The sequence below is a fragment of the Nerophis ophidion genome, linkage group LG01 (assembly GCF_033978795.1).
Source record: "Nerophis ophidion isolate RoL-2023_Sa linkage group LG01, RoL_Noph_v1.0, whole genome shotgun sequence".
Classification (NCBI taxonomy): Eukaryota; Metazoa; Chordata; class Actinopteri; order Syngnathiformes; family Syngnathidae; genus Nerophis; species Nerophis ophidion.
The window spans coordinates 76,366,616-76,382,466 of NC_084611.1; the positions used below are offsets into that span (position 1 = coordinate 76,366,616).

The 15,851-nt window shown below is 41.6% G+C and overlaps 1 protein-coding gene across 6 annotated transcripts in view; it reads right to left on the reverse strand.

Annotated features, from left to right (window-relative positions):
* LOC133559713 (myosin-10) overlaps positions 1-6,397 on the reverse strand; it is a 93,098-nt gene extending 86,701 nt beyond the window's left edge. For 5 of the 6 annotated variants that reach the window (XM_061911791.1, XM_061911774.1, XM_061911781.1 and 2 more), the window contains exon 1: positions 6,264-6,397. The gene's annotated coding sequence lies outside the window, so the exon portion shown is untranslated. Of the gene's footprint in view, positions 1-5,790; positions 5,809-6,263 lie in introns of those variants that run through there. The other variant, XM_061911766.1, reaches the window with a different exon arrangement.
* Between the last annotated feature and the right edge of the window lie 9,454 nt (positions 6,398-15,851).

Below are 15,851 nucleotides of genomic sequence, written 5' to 3' on the forward strand. Positions count from 1 at the left end.
TAAATCTGCAACAAAAAACTTGAATATATCGATAAAATCGATTCATCACCAAGGCCTAATATATATTTATGTTCTATCACTGCAATCAAAAAACTGAAATGATGCAATACTGCATATGTCAGTAGCCTAAGTGTCAAGGCGCATCCACAATCCTGCATGTCACCTGCAGAAGCGCGCCGAAACACACCCATGCTCGCTCTTTCCGCATCGCGGCCACGCGCCTGCAAGGCTGCGGCTAAACACCAATCAGCGCACTTGGGTCTGATGAGCGCAGACAGCATAAAGACCAGCGGATCAGAAGATCCAGTGCCGGAACGTAGTTCACTCCTCGTAGTAAGCATCCCGTCTATGGCTTCCCTCTGCGTACTTGTTCTCTCTGTGCTTTCACTGTGTTTGTGTCTTATGTCCTCTGTGTTTCCCGCAGTGTTCCCTCTGTTTTCCGTGATCGAGCTGTGTGCCTCAACTTCCCACTGGATTTTGGACTGCCTCTCTCGATCCTCGACACCTGCTTGGACACGGACCTAGTTACCTCTCTCGAGCCCCTGAACTCTCGCTTGCCCACGGACTGCCTTCTCGCCTTGCCCCTTTGGTCCGACAAAAGATTCATCCAACACACAACAAACTCTGGTAACATTTACATTGTTAATTCTACACATCATTCTGCACCATTCATGTTTAGTAGCATGCACACCCCAACACATCATCAGCATCAGCTTCAATAAACCTATTGAACTGATTCCTGCCGTTGTGTCTAGGGCTGGGTATCGTTTAAAAATGTTCAATATCAATACCAATATCAGTACCCTTAAAACAATACCGACACCAACTGAGTACTTCATTCGATATTAGAAAGTGCAAATGAAGGAAGAAGTAATTCCCAAGAAAAACAGCAGGGGGTCCATCGTCTGGGTGTGGTTGGGCTTCAAGTGGGAATATGTCGAACAGAAAACCGTAATTTGTCAAGTGTGGGGCAAAAGTGTTGCTACAAAAAGTATGTAGCATCATTTGAAAAGTCACCTGCTAGAGAATGAATAGTGCTTACTCTGCATGTCAACATCTCCATTCGGTGCCACACGCCCACACCATCAAAATACCGAGGCAAACATTTCCAGATCAATACCGTATGAAAAAACTAGTTAACAACAAAAGGAGATAATGTCCGCAGTAACCTCCCACATAGCCAAGGACGAACACTATTTGATTTCCTACTATGCAGCTCATTTTTATTTTACAGTTATTGAAATATCTTGTGTGACATCATGCACAAAAGTGCACTTTATTTGTTTTAAACTATTGTAGTGGTGTTCTGTACAAAAAGTGCACTTTAATTTAGTGTTGTTTTCATATGCCATCTTAGTGACATCATGCACAAAAGCGCACTAATAGCTTGTTTTAAAATGTCTCTAACAATCTTGCACTTTCTGTTTTGGAAATGTCATGAATGTTTGTGCCACTGCCTAATAACTGTTAAATAAATACAGTTTTGGTCAATTGACCTAGTTGTGATATCCTTCTCTGCATGAAAGTTTAAAATGAGCATGTATTAATGCAGTATGAAGAAGAATGTTGTAATGTAGACACATAGAAACATCATACTGCTGTGATTATATGCATCAAGTGTTAATTCAAGGCTAAGGCAAAATATTGAGATATATATTGTGTATCGCGATATGGCCTAAACATATCGAGATATTAAAAAAAGGCCATATCGCCCAGCCCTAGGACAAACTATTACTGATGAACGTTCAGGGATGTTTTCAACTAAAATTAGGTCCCATGTTTGAATCAGGCGCCTTTGGAACACCAATCTGGGTCAGGTCATGCAATAGTGGGGGGGATCAGTATGGCTAATGTGTGATTACATCCCTCGACAAACCACTAATTTACACACTAGATATACTCTAGACCAGTGGTTCTCAAATGGGGGTACTTGAAGGTATGCCAAGGGATACGTGATATTTTTCAAAAATATTCTAAAAATAGCAACAATTCAAAAATCCTTTATAAATATATTTATTGAATAATACTTCAACAAAATATGAATGTAAGTTTATAAACTGTGAAAAGAAATGCAACAATGCAATATTCAGTGTTGACAGCTAGATTTTTTTGTGGACATGTTCCATAAATATTGATGTTAAAGTTTTCTTTTTTTGTGAAGAAATGTTTAGATTTAAGTTCATGAATCCAGATGGATCTCTATTACAATCCCTAAAGAGGGCACTTTAAAGGCCTACTGAAATTAGATTTTCTTATTTAAACGGGGATAGCAGGTCCATTCTATGTATCATACTTGATCATTTCGCGACATTGCCATATTTTTGCTGAAAGGATTTAGTAGAGAACATCAACGATAAAGTTTGCAACTATTGGTGCTGAAAAAAAAACCTCGCCTTCACCGGAAGTCGCAGACGATAACGTCACAAGGGTGAGGGCTCCTCACGTCCTCACATTGTTTTTAATGGAAGCCTCCAGCAGCAAGAGCTATTTGGACCGAGAAAACAACAATTTCCCCATTAATTTGAGCGAAAGATTTGTGGATGATGATATTGATAGCGTAGGACTAGAAAAAAATATATAATAAAATAAAATAAAAAGCGATGGCTCCGGGCGGCGGCAGTGTGAGCTTTTTAGATGTAATTAGACACATTTACTAGGATAATTTTGGAAGATCTTTTATCTGCTTATTGTTTTAATAGTGTTTTAGTGAGATCGTAAAGACATACCTCGAGGTTGGATGGCTGCGGCAGAGAGAAGCCAAGCTCACAGCTGCCTTTTAAACAGCTACTGCAGGAGGATGAATAATCCACTGATGTCTCCGGTAAGATCCATCCATCCATCCATCATCTTCCGCTTATCCGAGATCGGGTCGCGGGGGCAGCAGCCTAAGCAGGGAAGCCCAGACTTCCCTATCCCCAGCCACTTCGTCTAGCTCTTCCCGGGGGATCCCGAGGCGTTCCCAGGCCAGCCGGGAGACATAGTCTTCCCAACGTGTCCTGGGTCTTCCCCGTGGCCTCCTACTAGCTGGACGTGCCCTAAACACCTCCCTAGGGAGGCGTTCGGGTGGCATCCTGACCAGATGCCCGAACCACCTCATCTGGCTCCTCTCCATGTGGAGGAGCAGCGGCTTTACTTTGAGTTCCTCCCGGATGGCAGAGCTTCTCACCCTATCTCTAAGGGAGAGACCCAAACTCATTTCGGCCGCTTGTACCCGTGATCTTATCCTTTCGGTCATGACCCAAAGCTCATGACCATAGGTGAGGATGGGAACGTAGATCGACCGGTAAATTGAGAGCTTTGCCTTCCGGCTCAGCTCCTTCTTCACCACAACGGATCGGTACAACGTCCGCATTACTGAAGACGCCGCACCGATCCGCCTGTCGATCTCACGATCCACTCTTCCCCCACTCGTGAACAAGACTCCTAGGTACTTGAACTCCTCCACTTGGGGCAGGGTCTCCTCCCCAACCCGGAGATGGCACTCCACCCTTTTCCGGTAAGATGTATATCACAATTTTCCCATCCAAAAACATGCTGGTTGACGTAGAGATACATGTTCGCTAGACCGCTCTGTGTTGAAAACAAAGAAATACCAGCTGTGTCTCGGTGCTAAAGACAGCTGCAATAAACCGCTTTCCACCAACAGCATTGTTCTTTATAGTCTCCATTATTAATTGAACAAATTGCAAAAGATTCAGCAACACAGATGTCCAAATTACTCTGTAATTATACGATGAAAAGAGACGACTTTTAGCCGTAACAGGTGCTGAGCTAATATTTCCTGACAGTCCGTGACGTCACGCGCACGCGTCATAATTCCGCGACGTTTTCAACAGGATACCTCACGGGAAATTTAAAATTGCAATTTAGTAAACTAAAAAGGCCGTATTGGCATGTGTTGCAATGTTAATATTTCATCATTGATATATAAACTATCAGACTGCGTGGTCGCTAGTAGTGGGTTTCACATATGTGGTCCTCTCCAAGGTTTCTCATAGTTATCATGGTCGACGTCCCACTGGGGTGAGTTTTTCCTTGTCCTTATGTGGGCCCTACCGAGGATGTCGTTGTGGTTTGTGCAGCCCTTTGAGGCACTTGTGATTTAGGGCTATATAAATAAACATTGATTGATGATGATTGATTGAATAAATCAGAAACTGATGACATATTAGTATTTTACTTCTTTATCTCTTTTTTTTCAACCAAAAATGCTTTGCTCTGATTAGGGGGTACTTAAATTAGAAAAAAATTTTCACAGGGGTTACATCACTGAAAAAAAGGTTGAGAAGCACTGCTCTAGACATCCAAGACGAGTGCTAACTAACTTCGTTAAAATATAAATTTGGACCCTCGCAGGCCTTAAAAACAGCAGAATCGTGGAGGCTAACTTGCTACTTACCAGCTAGCTCAAAGTTGCCATCTGCAATGACTCGACATCACCAACTAACTTAAAGGCCTACTGAAACCCACTACTACCGACCACGCAGTCTGATAGTTTATATATCAATGATGAAATATTAACATTGTAACACATGCCAATACGGCCTTTTTAGTTTACTAAATTACAATTTTAAATTTCCCGCGGAGTTTCCTGTTGAAAACGTCGTGTAATGATGACATGTACGCAAGACGTCACGGGTTTTTAGGAAGTATGAGCGCTGCGCACACACACAGCTAAATGTCGTCTGCTTTAACGGCATAATTATACAGTATTTTGGACATCTGTGTTGCTCAATCTTTTGCAATTTGTTCAATTAATATTGGAGAAGTCACAGTAGAAAGATGGAGTTGGGAAGCTTTAGCCTTTAGCCACACAAACACACGGTGATTCCTTGTTTAAAATTCCTGGAGGTGAAACTTTCCTATGGATCAGAGCGCGGTCAAGAGAACATGGATCTCGACCACATGTCAACCAGCAGGTTTCGGTGAGAAAACTGTGGTTAAAAAGTCAGTTCTTACCGGAGAAAAGCTGAGCTTGTGCCGTCCATGCAGCTGCCGTCGACTCCCCTGAGACATTGCGTTTCAAAACACCCGTGGAGACACCCTTCCGAATATCAGGTAATATTAAACTTACTAAAACACTAGCAACACAATAAAAAGATAAGGGATTTCCCAGAATTAACCTAGTAAATGTGTCTAAAAACATCGGAATCCGTCCCAATGCATTCGCGTTTTTTTTTTTTTTTCCTTTTTTTTTCTAGTCCGTCGCTATCAATAACCTCAAACACGAATCTTTCATCCTCGCTCAAATTAATGGGGAAATTGTCGTTTTCTCGGTCCGAATAGCTGTTTTTGTTGGAGGCTCCCATTAAAAACAATGTGAAGATGTGAAGAGCCATCAACATGTGACGTCATCGTCTGCGACTTCCGGTAGAGGCAAGGCATTTCTGTTAGCAAGCAAAATTTGCGAACTTTATCATGGATGTTCTGTACTAAATCCTTTCAGCAAAAATATGGCATTATCGCGAAATGATCAAGTATGACACGTAGAATGGACCTGGTATCCCCGTTTAAATAAGAAAATGTCATTTCAGTAGGCCTTTAATAAATCAGAATCTGATGACAGTGCTGTATTTTACTTCTTTATCTCTTTTTTTCAACCAAAAATGGTTTCCTCTGATTAGGGGGTACTTTAATTTAAAAAAAAATCACAGGGGGTACATCACTGAAAAAAAGGTTGAGAACTACTGCTCCAGACATATAAGACGAGTGCTAAGTTCGTTAAAATATACATTTGGACGCTTGCAGGCCTTAAAACAGCAGCATCGTGGAGGCTAACTTGCTACTTACCAGCTAGCTCAAAGTTGCCCCCTGCAATGACTCGACATCACCAACTAACTTAATATCAACCAACACAACAAGTGTTATACATTTATCACTGGAACCGTGGCTTTTGCTGCGGAAAATGCCCCCGTTGTTCGCGAAGGGAGTAAATAAGCTCCCCATCATGGGTGTGGGCGGCTGAAAAGACGTCTGGGTGCGGATAAGCGCAGGGCAGACAATGACCTCACCGCTTCGCCGTAGCAGGGGTTGAACTTCTCAAACAAGCCATTCCCTTACAAAAGCCGTGTCGATTTAAAATACAAAAAGAGCAATTCCAAAATGTTTGACGGATAGGTCGCATTAGCAAAGCTGGCTACGATTAGAGCTCCATCATTGGCAAGTCACGGCACAATAATCCGCTAGCTAATGTTAACGAACACCGCTGCTGCTGCCGCTAAGCACAATAAAAGGGGTATTTTTATTTTTTGAGGAGTACGTACCACACGCAGCAGGTGAAAACAGTCTTCCCAGGTGTTTATCCGTATCCAAGTACGTACAATAATCATCCGATGCGAGCTTAAAGAGTGTTTGCCCGCTCTCTCATCAGTGGTACTCCTCCACCATCCCGCACCCTCTCAACCTAACCCTGGCCCGGCCCGCGGGAGGTTGGCCGATGTTGGTGACGCCCACAAGGCAGATCTGCAATCTGATTGGTTTGGCAGTGCCTGATGCTTCACTGCTATTGGACAAAAACAATTTCCGTCTCCCTAACTTTAGTGGTTGACGACACTGCGGATGAGGGCTTCACGGTGGCAGAGGGGTTAGTGCGTCTGCCTCACAATACGAAGTTCCTGCAGTCCTGGGTTCAAATCCAGGCTCGGGATCTTTCTGTGTGGAGTTTGCATGTTCTCCCCGTGAATGCATGGGTTCCCTCCGGGTACTCCGGCTTCCTGCCACTTCCAAAGACATGCACCTGGGGATAGGTTGATTGGCAACACTAAATTGGCCCTAGTGTGTGAATGTGAGTGTGAATGTTGTCTGTCTATCTGTGTTGGCCCTGCGATGAGGTGGCGACTTGTCCAGGGTGTACCCTGCCTTCCGCCCGATTGTAGCTGAGATAGGCGCCAGCGCCCCCCGCGACCCCGAAAGGGAATAAGCGGTAGAAAATGGATGGATGGATGGACACTGCGGATGCTGCATTGTTTACTCCAGTGTTTTTCAACCTTTTTTGAGCCGAGGCACATGTTATGCGTTGAAAAAATGTGGAAGCACACCACCAGCAGAAATTATTTAAAATTGAAACTCATCCATCCATCCAGCTTCTTCCGCTTATCCGAGGTCGGGTCATGGGGGCAGCAGCCTAAGCAGGGAAGCCCAGACTTCCCTCTCCCCAGCCACATCGTCTAGCTCTTCCCGGGGGATCCCGAGGCGTTCCCAGGCCAGCCGGGAGACATAGTCTTCCCCGTGGCCTCCTACCGGTTGGACGTACCCTAAACACATCCCTAGGGAGGCATTCGGGTGGCATCCTGACCAGATGCCCGAGCCACCTCATCTGGCTCCTCTCGATGTGGAGGAGCAGCGGCTTTACTTTGAGCTCCTCCCGGATGGCAGAGCTTCTCACCGTATCTCTAAGGGAGAGCCCCGCCACCCGGCGGAGGAAACTCATTTCGTCCGCTTGTACTCGTGATCTTATCCTTTCGGGTAATGACCCAAAGCTCTTGAAACTCACTTAACAGTAAAATGTGGTTGTCGCAATTGTTGAATATGACCTTAAAGGCCTACTGAAATGAGATGTTCTTATTTAAACGTGGATAGCAGGTCCATTCTATGTGTCATACTTGATCATTTCGCGATATTGCCATATTTTTGCTGAAAGGATTTAGTAAAGAACATCGACGATAAAGTTCGCAACTTTTGGTCGCTAATAAAAAAGCTTTGCCTTTACCGGAAGTAGCAGATGATGTGCATGTGACGTGACTGGTTGTAGAGCTCCTCACATCCTCACATTGTTTAAAGTTAAAGTTAAAGTACCAATGATTGTCATACACACTAAGTTTGGCGAAATTATTCTCTGCATTTGACCCATCACCCTAGATCACCCCCTGGGAGGTGAGGGGAGCAGTGGGCAGCAGCGGTGCCGGGACCGGGAATCATTTATGGTGATTTAACCCCCAATTCCCACGCTTAATGCTGAGTGCCAAGCAGGGAGGTAATGGGTACCATTTTTATAGTCATTGGTATGACTCAGCCGGGATTTGAACTCACGACCTACCGATCTCAGGGCGGACACTCTACCCACTAGGCCACTGAGTTAGAATCATGGCCAGCAGCAGCGAGAGCGATTCGGACCGGGAAAGCGTTGATTTCCCCATTAATTTGAGCGAGGATGAAAGATTTGTGGATGAGGATAGTGAGAGTGAAGGACTAGAAAAAAAAAAGGCGAGGGCAGTGGGAGCGATTCAGATGTTATTAGACACATTTACTAGGATAATTCTGAAAATTCCCTTATCTACTTATTGTGTTACCAGTGTTTTAGTGAGATTATATGGTACCTGAAAGTCGGAGGGGTGTGGCGACCGCCAGTTTCTCCGGTGGGAAGAGGTAAGCGAGTCCGCAGCTGCAGGAGGACGCAAGCTCCGATCATGTCTATGGTATTTATACACAATTTTCTCACCGAAACCTGCCGGTTGACATGTGGTCGGGAACCATGTTTGCTTGACCGCTCTGTTCCATAGTAAAGCTTCACCTTCGAGAATGTAAACAAGGAAACACCGGCTGTGTTTGTGTGGCTAAAGGCAGCTGCAATACGCCGCTTCCCACCTACATCTTTCTTCTTTTACTTCTCCCTTATTAATTGAACAAATGGCAAAAGATTCAGCAACACAGATGTCCAGAATACTGTGTAATTATGCGATTAAAGCGGACTACTTATAGCTTGGATCGGGCTGGAAGAACATGTCCGCTACAACCGGTGACGTCACACGCACACATCATCATACGCGTCATCATTCCGCGACGTTTTCAACAGGATACTTTGCGGGAAATTTAAAATTGCAATTTAGTAAACTAAACCGGCCGTATTGGCATGTGTTGCAATGTTAATATTTCATCATTGATATATAAACTATCAGACTGTGTGGTCGGTAGTAGTGGGTCTCAGTAGGCCTTTAACAGTAAAATGTGGTTCTCGCAATTGTTGGATGTGACCTTAAAGCATAAGCAAGCATGCATCACTATAGCTCTTGTCTCAAAGTAGGTGTACTGTCACCACCTGTCACATCACATCATGACTTATTTTCACTTTTTTGCTGTTTTCCTGTGTGTAGTGTTTCAATTCTTGTCTTGCACTCTTATTTTGGTGGCTTTTTCTTTTTTTTGTTGGTATTTCACTGTAGCAGTTTCATGTCTTCCTTTAAGCGATATTTCCCGCATCTACTTTGTTTTAGCAATCAAGAATATTTCAGTTGTTTTCATCCTTCTTTGTGGGGACTTTATTGATTGTCATGTCATGTGTGGTTGTACATTGTGGACTCTGTTATTGCTCCATAGTAAGTCTTTGCTGTCGTCCAGCATTCTGTTTTTGTTTACTTTTGTAGCCCGTTCAGTTTTAGTTTGGTTCTGCATAGCCTTCCCTAAACTTCTATGCCTTTTCTTAGGGGCACCCACCTTTTTGTTTATTTTTGGTTTAAGCATTAGAAAACTTTTTACCTGCATGCTGCCTCCTGCTGTTTCCCGACATCTACAAAGCAATTAGCTACCGGCTGCCACCTACTGATATGGAAGAGCTCTAGACAGCACCGACACTCAACAACAACACATCATTTGCAGACTATAATTACCACTAAATTGGCCCTAGCGTGTGAATGTGAGTGTGAATGTTGTCTGTCTATCTGTGGTGGCCCTGCGATGAGGTGGCGACTTGTCCAGGGTGTACACTGCCTTCCGCCCGATTGTAGCTGAGATAGGCACCAGCGCCCCCCGCGACCCCAAAGGGAATAAGCGGTAGAAAATGTATGGATGGATGGAATTACTGGTTTGCAAAAAATATTTCTAACCCAAATAGGTGATATTAGACAATCTCCCACAGCACACCAAACTGTATCTCACGGCACACCAGTGGTTGAAAAACTTTGGTTTACTCAATACTGCACAAATTATTTATTGTTTATTTTTCCTTTTAACCGGTAACTGCACAAGGATCACCACTATCGAGTAACTATAAACGGTATATTTTTACGTATTCATGGGGTTCTGCGTCTTTAATAGAACGCTGTTCTATTATTATTAATATGGTCGCTTATGACAGTGGTTCTCAAATGAGGGTACGCGTACCCCTGGGGGTGAGATTTTTTTTTTTTAAATATTCTAAAAATTGCAAAAATTCAAAAATCCTTTATAAATATATTTATTGAATATTACTTCAACAAAATATGAATAGAAGTTCATAAACTGTGAAAAGAAATGCAACAATGCAATATTCAGTGTTGACAGCTAGATTTTTTGTAGACATGTGCTATAAATATTGTTTATGTTTAAAATATTTTTTTTTTGTGAAGAAATGTTTAGAATTAAGTACATCAATCCAGATGGATCTCTATTACAATCCCCAAAGAGGGCACTTTAAGTTGATGATTACTTCTATGTGTAGAAATCTTTATTTATAATTGAACCACTTGTTTATTTTTCAAATTTTTTTTTGTTATTTTTCTACATTTTTTTTCCAAATAGTTCAAGAAAGACCACTACGAATGAGCAATATTTTGCACTGTTATACAATTGAATAAATCAGAAACTGATGACATAGTGCTGTATTTTACTTATTTATCTCTTTTTACAACCCAAAATGCTTTGCTCTGATTAGGGGGTACTTGAATTTAAAAAATGTTCACAGGGGGTACATCACTGAAAAAAGGTTAAGATCGAACCTCTGGCTTGTGAGATCAAATACAAGTCGCATCTAGAATTGTGCCTTCATTTGTTAGTTAAAGTTGCAATGTTGTAATGGTAGTAGTGTAAAACTACGTTGGTTGTTTCTGTGATAATACATTTTATTTTTCCTTGTCACGTAACTAAAGTAGCCAAAATTGCGGGAAAACATGTTTATTGTATAGACTTTTGAGTGTAATGTACTTAGTCAAAGCAACTATATTTATCCGATATTTATGTTTAAATGCCGCCCTCTGTTGACGTCAGCAAACATTACCTCGAGATGGATTAAACAAGGATCGTTGCGGACAATATATTTCATCCATCCATTAACCACCGCTTGTCCCTTTCGGGGTCGTGGGGGGTCGCTGGAGCCTATCTCAGCTGCGTTTCGGGCAGGAGGCAGTGTACACCCTGGACAAGTCGCCACCTCATTGCAGGGCGACAATATATTTCTTTTTCATAATTTTTTTTCTTTCTTTTCCTTACATCCATCCATTTTCTACCGCTTGTCCCTTTTGGGGTCGCTGGAGCCTATCAGCTGCATTCAGGTGTGTTTTAGTAAAAGTTTGTACACTTTGAACACAAAATAAAGTGCTATACCAGGGGTAGGGAACCTATGGCTCGGGAGCCAGATGTGTCTCTTTTGATGACTGCACCTGGCTCTCGGATAAATCTGAGCTGGCATTGCTTAACACGATAAATAATTAATAATTCCACTTGTAATCACAGTGTTAAAAATAATGTTCAAAATATAAAACATTCTCATGCATTTTTAATCCATCCATCCGTTTTCTACCGCAACTGTTCAAAAAGTTGCGTTAATGGTAAGAAGTTATTTAGTTATTATTGATTAGTGTGGGGCTTGCCCTCCTGGGGGTTCTTCAGACCACCCAGCACCGACATGAGAGCCTGTTTCAGGGTCACAATATTGTTTTATTTTTCAATAAGTCCCTCAGTTGCTTTCGAGCAATTGTCTTTTTCTCTTTCGTTTTCGCTCGCGCTCTGGCTCCAGCCCCAACCCCGTCTCTCCTCCTGGCTGCTGCTTATAACAGAGCGACAGGTGATTAGATAACAAGGCCCAGGTGGGCGATCTACGCACCTGTCGCTGATTTTGAAGCTGGTCCTGGTACACCCCAGTTCACTGCAGGCCGGCAGGCCGCGCCCCCTCCACAATTAGCTTCAGAATAACAATGTTATTACAAAGAATAAGATACCTATTATACTCTAGAAATGTTGGTCTTACTTAAAAATGCACGCATTTATTTGTGTTCAGTGTTAAATAAAATATTATATGGCTCTTACAGAAATACGTTTTAAAATATTTGGCCTTGTGGCTCTCTCAGCCAAAAAGGTTCCCGACCCCTGTGCTATATGGTACTGTATAACAGACAAGCATAACACAGGGTGATGTATAATGTTTATATTTGAGAAGAAAGTCAAAACAACAACAGATAGTTGAAATGTCCTCATTTCAGACGCTCTGCCGACACGCACACCTAGACACACTGTGACTAGCCCTGTGGTGCACTCACTTTGAAATACAAACCCCATTTCCATATGAGTTGGGAAATTGTGTTAGGTAAATATATACAGAATACAATGATTTGCGGGCTTCACGGTGGAAGAGGAGTTAGTGCGTCTGCCTCACAATACGAAGGTCCTGCAGTCCTGGGTTCAAATCCAGGCTCGGGATCTTTCTGTGTGGAGTTTGCATGTTCTCCCCATGAATGCGTGGGTTCCCTCCGGGTACTCCGGCCTCCTCCCACTTCCAAAGACATGCACCTGGGGATAGGTTGATTGGCAACACTAAATTGGCCCTAGTGTGTGAATGTTGTCTGTCTATCTGTGTTGGCCCTGCGATGAGGTGGCGACTTGTCCAGGGTGTACCCCGCCTTCCGCCCGATTGTAGCTGAGATAGGCGCCAGCGCCCCCCGCGACCCCAAAAGGGAGTAAGCGGTAGAAAATGGATGGATGGATGGAATGATTTGCAAATCATTGTATTCCGTTTATATTTACATCTAACACAATTTCCCAACTCAAATGGAAATGGGTTTTGTATATATATATATATATATATATATATATATATATATATATATATATATATATATATATATATATATATATATATATAAAACAAGGTTTGTAAGAAAACTCTTTAACTTTAACAGCCAGGTCGCTAAAATTATATAAAAAATGGACTTTACCAGGTTGGTTAATCTTCTTGTTGTGCAGCAAAAAAGAGGGGAGGAGGCAGTGTCGACAACATCGTGGATACATCCTGAATGTTTCAAACCACACATTGTATCTCATCAATAGTGGAGATCAACCAATCAAACACACACTAGCAAAAACCAAACAAACAAACAAACAAACAAAAAACATGGCCAATCAATGAGTTTGTAGGTGGTCCATAAAGTAACACTGCTCGGTTCCTGTGTGTTCCCCTTAGCATTTAATAAAACAATGTGGGGGCCAAATTGGCTTTTAAAATGTGCCCCATGAGCAATCAAATTATTAAGTAGAAAAAAAAACAAAAAACATTCTGTTCTGCTCGCATGTCAACACATTTTATCTTCAATTGTGTGACCGGCAATATAGTCATTGACTGTGTAAGCATATAATCCGCTGAATCAGCAATCTTTAAGAATGAACATATCATTTAAATCATTTGCCAACAGCACTAAAAGTAACCCAACGTTCACTCTCGTCAATGTCCAACCAGTTCATCTAAAATGTCTCACCAGGCGAATAAATTAAAGGCGTCGCGCTGGCAATGAATTGAGACTTCACTGTGGCAAAGTCCATTTTTTTGAAGTTCCTGTTTGTACGCTTTCTCAGAATGGAGAGTATCAGGGGATAATATTTGATGACAAGTTGAACTTTAAACACAAAACTGATGTAGTTTGAAGAGAGGCTTGTCAATACCAGCAGCAAGTAATTCCAATGGACATGTACAGAGTCATGAAAAAGGAGACAGCAGATTATTAAGATAAACATTGAACAAAGTGTAATCATTAAGGATGAAACGATAATAAAATGTCATATCGGTTAGAACGACCAGAATGATCAATTATCATCATTACTGCGATATTGTTGAATTTGATGAAAAAGTACCGATACACACATCAAAATGATTTTTTTCTTAAAAAATTAAAATAAATTAGCACACTGTTAGAAAAGCCACTACTTTGCATGTTTTGTGTTTCTTATGCGTCACCGATGGTGTTTTAGTCTTAGTATTTTATTTAATGGCTGAGCTTGTATTGTTTTAAATATTGTTTTTTATTTCGGCACTTTAAGATTTATCAAGTAAAGTGCGGAACAAATCAAATCTATTATTACTATTTACAATTTCTGGCAGTTGTGTGGCATCCTACTCTGTTCAACGGCCCTTGAATGCACCGTAAAAACACCAGTGAAGAATGATCACTCTGTTCTAAAAGAGCACAGCTTCTAGGTTTAATTCACACAAGTGTATAGCTTAGTTCCTCATAAACCAATGTGTTAATAGTAGTTTAGATTGGTGTATGTTGTTTCTTAATGGGGACGTTAATGCCTCTTGTTTTCATGTTAGAATTTAAGCTACAGAGCTGGCCTTAGTCATTGAGTGCAGTTATCAATCACTGTTATACCATAATTTTAATTTAAAACAGTAATATTACAGCGGATATCATTATTACCGTTTGTTGTTACTTCCCTTGTCGTCATCAAGATTGCTGTATGAAAAAATTATGTTGGATGTATAAGGACGGCGTGGTGCAGTTGGGATAGTGGCCGTGCCAGCAAAGTGAGGGTTCCTGGTTCAATTCCCACCTTCTACCAACCTCGTCACGTCCGTTGCGTCCTTGAGCAAGACACTTCACCCTTGCTCCTGATGGGTCGTGGTCATGGCCTTGCATGGCAGCTCCCGTCATCAGTGTGTGAATGTGTGTCAAATAGTGTCAAAACGCTTTGAGTACCTTGAAGGTAAAAAAGTGCTATACAAGTATAGCCCATTTACCATTTATAAAGTATGTTGTTTAATCCAATTTATTTGTCGTTAGTTACTAGTGTAAACAAGTGTTGTTGTTTTTTAATAACTGAATTTCTGCAGCATAGTTTGCGGTTCCACCAGACTGGTTCCTCACCAACCACAGGATATAAAAGCAATTATTTTTTGCCTCTTGAAAGGGGCTTACAATTCATTTATTTTTTTCTGACTTAATGTTGGATACTCATCCTAAACATTGCCAAAGCATCAAATAATAAGATTAATTCTTTTTTGTGCGCTTGCATGCAATTTTAGATGCTCACCTGAACAGTGTGTATTGCAGTCTTTTAAAAAATTTTTTTACATGGCTACGTGTGATTTTACAGTGAGGTGGATGTACTTATATGGACAAGTATAAACTACATGCTCTTCCACTCTGTTTCAGACTGTGAGACTGCCTGCAGCCAGGCGTTTTTATTAATTCTCGTCTAATGCTAAATACTTCCGTGTTTATTTGTCTTTGTGACATTTTACACGGGACTTTTTGGTCAAGCTGGACCACGACAAAATTGGATTAGCAAATTTTTATCGAATCTTGACAAAAGTGCAACATGCACGGACATAAATGCTGGTAAAACAGCTTTTTTAATGCAGGTCTGTTTCGATCTGAGAGTGTGCAATATTCATATTGTGACAGGGTGAATCTATATAATGTTAATGAAGTTTATTTTTCACCATGTCTGAAAAAAACAACAACGATGACTTTGGTCTTCAAGATATATATATATACAGTGTACATTTACAATAGATCAATTATGATACTTTTGGAAAGAGAGAGAGGGCATTCTGAGGGAAACACCTTGAAAAAGAACATTTTGCAAACAGGAAGTAGGTTATAAAAGTGACTGAAGAGCAAGATTTACATAGAGACATAACCAATACATATTATCTAAACCAGTGTTTTTCAACCACTGTGCCGCGGCACACTAGTGTGGCGTGAGATATTGTCTGGTGTGCCGTGGGAAAATATGCAACTTCACCTAATTGGTCCCAAAAGTATTTTTTCAAATCAATAATTAGAATCCTCAAATGTTGTGCCGTTGCTTAGTGTCTGTGCTGTGTAGCGCTCGACAGGGTAACTATGTAACACTCCATGTCAGTAGGTAGTTCATTGCTTTGTAAAAGT